The sequence below is a fragment of the Poecile atricapillus genome, chromosome 3, assembly GCF_030490865.1.
Source record: "Poecile atricapillus isolate bPoeAtr1 chromosome 3, bPoeAtr1.hap1, whole genome shotgun sequence".
Classification (NCBI taxonomy): domain Eukaryota; kingdom Metazoa; phylum Chordata; class Aves; order Passeriformes; family Paridae; genus Poecile; species Poecile atricapillus.
Genome location: NC_081251.1, coordinates 71,046,865 through 71,052,864, shown reverse-complemented (window position 1 = coordinate 71,052,864; position 6,000 = coordinate 71,046,865).

Below are 6,000 nucleotides of genomic sequence, written 5' to 3'. Positions count from 1 at the left end.
TTATGGATTTTTGAATGGGTTTTTTTTTTGGTTTGGACAAGTCACAGAAGGTGACCCTGTGGTGAAGTGGATTACAGTCAGCTCCTGTAGAAAGTGTGTGCTCAAAAATTCCCTACCATTTACTGGGTGTCATGGGGTAGATGTCAGAACTAGGAAATGGGCTTTCATTTCCATATCAACCATAAGGTTTTGGTGATATTAACTAAATCTCAATCTTAGTCTCTACTCTCATAATCTGAAAGATAAAGTAGAAGCTACCTGCAGCACTGAGAAATGCTGTTTTGATAGAAGTGATTATTGCCTAGACACTGTCATAGAAGAGGCTGTGACATGCAGATGGAGGCAAATTCCACCACCCTCTGCCATGAAGCATCCAGTGCTGCACCTCAGGGATCTCTTACTCTTTGTCTCCAACTGGGATAGAAATTTAGGAATCGCTTTAGTTCAACTTAAAATACACATTGCTAACAATTGTTTTGCAGTTTTAACCAGGTCCTTGATTGCTCATTTATATTGTCTGGCAGTCTAGAACTAAGCAATCAGTATGAAGAATTATTGCACGTCACATTCATAGAAGCTGCCACTGGAAAGGATTTATGATTTTGAGTGCCACAAGTTGCTGTCTTGATGCAGATAACCTGAGACTGTTAATTCATGCTGATAATGTTTATAATTGCCTAAAATTTAATTAAACACAGTTTAAACATCTAGTTTCTGGAGAAATAGGAAACTTCTTATATGACTTCTCAACCACCACCTTCCATCAATAATATGTTTAGAAAAGGAAGATCTAACACAAGTACTTATGCATAAATGACTCTCAAATTTTGAACTGAGCTCCTTACTGTTGCATCTAATCATGGTCCATAGAGCTGAGGTGGCAGAGGGAAGAGAGGAAAGAAGACAATAATTTACAGAAGCTTCTCTAGCTTGACAACTAGAGCAGAAGCTGCAAACTAGCCAGAATTAGAAGCTGCACAATTAATTACCAAGGTCTTCAAAACTTCATCTCTTCCCAGGAGACAAGCAGAGCCGAAAGTTTCCAATTTTGTCAAGCACAGCGTGCCCTCACCTCTTGTTTGGTCCTTTTCCATGTTCCTGGCTCACTGCTGGAGAGAACAGCCTCCAAACAAAAGCTGTGTCACCTGCCCACCACTCTGCAGCACTTGTCAGTCTCATTTTAAGTGATGGTATAGCTCAGCATCCCTACTTAATGTTGTTATGGTGACTGTGGGAACATAACACCGAGCACTGCATCTGTCTGCTTCTCTACTGCTAATGATCCTGCTGTGTACAACTTCAAAAGGAGCGGAACCACTGCGTTGTTTTTTAAAGCCTGGATGATCAAAGAGGCCAGCGACTACAAAACTGTCCTTCTATTAAAACATTTATGCTTGAGTTTTATCCCAGGTAGAGGAAGGGAGGGTAGATAAATCTCCTGGTACACCTCTACAGCTAGATCCTTTGTTTATTTAGGGCCTGACCGTGTTCCTTCTTTTGCAGAAGATGCCAAAAATGCCCCATGTGAGCAGCCTCCAGTGGGGCCCACAACTGGCACAGCGGCTTGGAGAACATGCATATGCTGGCACATACTTGCGCAGTTCCATGCTACAGAATTGCACAGGTCTCAGGGGATATTTTCCTATCAGCCCTTTGTGCCTTTTGCTTTACACCGGCAATTGTATCTATGTAGGTAAGTAACTTAAAACCAAATAAAATCAACAGGTGCTTAGGAAAGGTGTAGAAATTAAGTGCAGGTTTAAAAAAGAAGTTTTTTAAACTCATGTAAAAAATATAATTGATCAGTGAACAGCATAATGGTTACCTTTTTATTCTCAGCCACAGCCATATGAGAGGTCTCACTCTTTTATATCCCAGGAAGTTTCTGTAAATCAGATCCCTGACCTTTCCACTGTATGTTTGCTTGTCTTCTTGGTCTGTGTCAAGCAATACCACAACACAGATGGCACAAAGTGCAAACCCCTGCAATAAGATGCAGTAAGACCTCAGACGATAAACGGGTGCTCTGCAGCCATCTTGCCTATTCTAGAACAAGGTAAGAGAGGGAAGGCTGAACTTCAGAAGAAAATGGCATGCTGATAATTGTTATCACTGGTGGACAGCTATGGGCCCTCTTGCACGATGGTCAGCTATTTAGATTCCATATTAATGAGTTATCAAGAATCTTCATTTTTTAATCCCAAGATTTCCTTTTTCTGCTGCTGGGTAGTGGGAGGAGGTTCTGTTTTGTTTTTTTTTTTTTTCTTGGTGCTGTTTACTTTTCCCTTGTGATTTGGCTGCTTCTGTTTTGTCATTTTGATGACTGCCTCACTCATGTGCCTGCCTGAGCTCAAGAAGCATTATTGGGACAACACAGGCACATGGTGTGTTTCCTGAGGATGGTGCTGTGCAGGGCCAGGAGTGGGACTTTGATAATCCTTGTGGGTCCCTTCCAACTCAATATATTCTATGATTCCATGTGGTGGAATTGGAGCCACGGAAGCAGGCAATCAGTGCTCCTCCTAACACCCCCCTGCATTGCAGGCTGCATGGAAATCACTTTTGTGCTTCATTTTTATCTTTACAAAATGTCACCAAAGAACCTTTCTGACAGTTGATGCTACAAACTGCGCTTCTAAAAGGTATGACACAGATAACACTGCAGCTCTGAGCTGGCTCATAGGCCATAGAGCTGATGAGCATCCATGAGTAAAGCATGAGAATCAAGAGTAATTAAATTTTAACAGATGAAATGATAACTCTGGAGGGGGGTGAAAAAAGCCTTCATACTTAACCAGAGAATAGGCATTCAGAAAAGGGAAAACAAGTCATTACAAGCCCCAGGATTTATTTCCTTTCTATCTTGTTTGACAACTTGAATGTAACAAAATGGAAAAAGAAAGGAGGCTGCAGATAAAGAGGTATCTATTGACTAATGCAGTACAAAACATGAAATGGTATAATAGCAGCAACACTTCCCTCAAAATCTAATATTGAGTCTGTGTTTTTACTGGTGTGATTTTGGCCTGGCACATGAAATAGCTGCTGCCAGTGAGCAATGGAGATTGATGTCTCTGCTGTGGAGAAGAGATGGACAAGACTGAATTCATGCTTTGACGTGTGTCCCGCTACTTCCATAATGCTGATGGAGGCTGCAGCAAACACATCTAAGCAAAAGCCCTTAATTGTTTTAGGATGGAAAACTGCTCTTGGTAAATTGCATGTTTGTTGTATATCTCTTCAAAATCATGAGCAGAGCTGAATATTTCTGCTGAGTTTTTTTTTTTTTTAATTTGGCTGTTAAAATTAGGCTTTAAAAAATGGCTTCTGTATACTGCAGTATCTCTGCTAGTGTATAATATTGAGGGATATTGTACCAGGTAAAGCAGAGAACACCCACAACTACTGGAGGAGGGAGGAAAAGGAGCCTGATTTGGCTCTGCAAGGACAAGGTCGTTTTTTATGGGCTAATGCAGCCAAAGTGAACTTGAGGCACAGAACAGCACAGCCACCTCAATAACTGCATTGTGTGGGTGGGCTTTTGTCATGAATGGTATCATAGTAACTCACAATTCAGCAGGTGGGAGGAGAAGCCACAAATAAAGGCCTTTTTATATATAACAACAAAAAGGAATAAATACAAATCTTCTCCCTAAGTGATGTCAAAAGCCAAGCTAAAATACATTGTGATGAGAATTTGTTTTGTTTTAGTAGAGAAATATATTTAACATTACAAGATAATAATTTTAGTAGTAGCTGAGGGTTAAAACCCTTGTTAAAAATGTGTATGAGTACTGGAGGATTGCAAGACACCATCTGTAGCTCAGTGTTCAGGAAGTAACAATGGCTGTGTTCTATTGGGGCCACTTTATTTCTTTTTTAATGTTTATAAAAGTGCATTCAAGGCAATATAAAAATCCCATGTGAGATACAAAATGTGCAAATTACATCTTCATTGCACTGTAAAGCATAAAAAGTTGCTGGTTTTCAACTTTTTAATATGTGAAATCTCAACTGCAGGAGAACAATAAAAGAAAAAATATTTATTCTGTTTATTTCTCTTTTTCAGTTTTTGATCCAAATTTTTATTTCCGGCAGGCATTAAAAAAATCCAGTTAGGAAGGTTTGCAATATCCTTGTTTTCTCTATTTATTACGGATTGTAAATGTCAAGGCTAACATTTTTACTTATTTTGAAGGCCAAATACTCAATTAAAAAACTCACAGTGACCTGAAGAAGACTGTGGGAGAAAAACATTCTTACAGATCCTCTGCTTCACACAGCACTGTCACTTCCTGAAGTGCCATGGCGTTCTCTGTCTTAGAAAAACTTGTAATTTTTGACTTTGGATTATTCTTTCAAGGACAATATTTGTATTGCAAGACAGATAAGGTAAGTGCCCTTTTTCTAAGGAAGATATATAAGCATGATGTAATCTCTTCCTTACCTACATGTATGGTTTTAGTTTGTCTTCCTTATATTTATCATGTTGTTAATAGGGCTCAGGGTTTTTTTGAATTTTCTTACATTGCCCACTTTTACTTTAACAGGAATTTTGCACAGGTCAGCAAAGGAAAACATTTATACGAGGAAAACCTTTAGCTCAAAACTGATAAAGGTAACCTAGAAAAAGGAATGTAAAAATGCACTTTAGAAGAAATATTACCAAGAGAGGAACACAAGGTTCTATGAACTTTTAAGACATTTTTATGTGCTTAGCCTAAGCAATAACAGAAGTTAAGATATTTGCAATAAAATTTTCTTTCAGTCACATCTCTTTTGAAAATACAATAAAGGGATTGATCACAAAAATCATGTCACCCTTCACAATGAGAGTCTACCTGTGAGTTCAGAGACTAGACACTGGAAGCAGCTCTATGCTGGTGAAGTTTCATCAGTATAAAGTAGGTTAATTGAGCTTAGAGGATAACTTTGCCATAAATTTTAATGACTTGAAGCTAGTGTGCTTCTGTTGAGAAATGCAGTTGCTTGTGTCTACACAGAAAAAAATCTATTTCCATCTAGGTGACCAGAGGTAAAGAATGTTTCAACATTGAATTTAATATTGAATGTCATGGGTCATTCACTTTACATATTAAAGTAAATAATCTAAGCAGTGTTTCCAAAACAGAAGGTTGAAATCTCTTTTATAGGCTGTTGTGTATTAGAATTATAAAGTAATTTACTTGACAATAAAACTTTCTATAGACATTATGCCAGAGATGAATGATTTTAAACAACATGGATGTCATTAATCTTGATCTTTGTGATGTTTTGATAGGCACGATTATGTACACATACTTTTCATCCACTTTGTCTGCATCTTTCTGAGCTGTATTTGCTTATACAGACTGTGAGGCAGTAGTTAAAGTGGTATAGAGCGTCTGTATCAATTCTTGTAAATGAAAATTTACCTTTAGACTATCAAGTGATGCTAGCATACTTCCAGCAACCAAAAAAGAGAAAAAGAACAACTAAAACAACAAAACCCTGCTAGAGGACATAGGCATACGTGGCTTTTTCAAACCTAAGGTTTTGTAGCTAGCTTTCCAATCAGCATGCACAGCAAAACAAAGCCTGATGCATTGAATTACATATGGAGAAACCATACTATTTAACATATTGTTCTGTGCAGTAAGCAGCTCTAACATGAATGGGCAGGAGGGAAGTCTGGACAGTTCAGTTCTCCATCTTCTGCAAGGTCATCTTCTCCTGACTCAACCTTTAAGAATATGATTTAAAAGCTTTCTGACTTTATTCAGCAAATGGCCTTTGGCAGGATTAAGCTGCGCCGCTGCCAATCCAGCTCAATACCAAGCATGTTAATGAGGTGTCTTGGCCTTTTTATTAATTCTACAAGCAGGGTAGTCCATTCAGCAGTGACTGTGAAAGTTTAATCAAATAATCTCATTGTTCCTAATTTATCACCACAATAAAAGAATCTACTAAGGAAATACAAAATGAAAGAACTCATTTTTAATGCTATATCATTTTCCACTA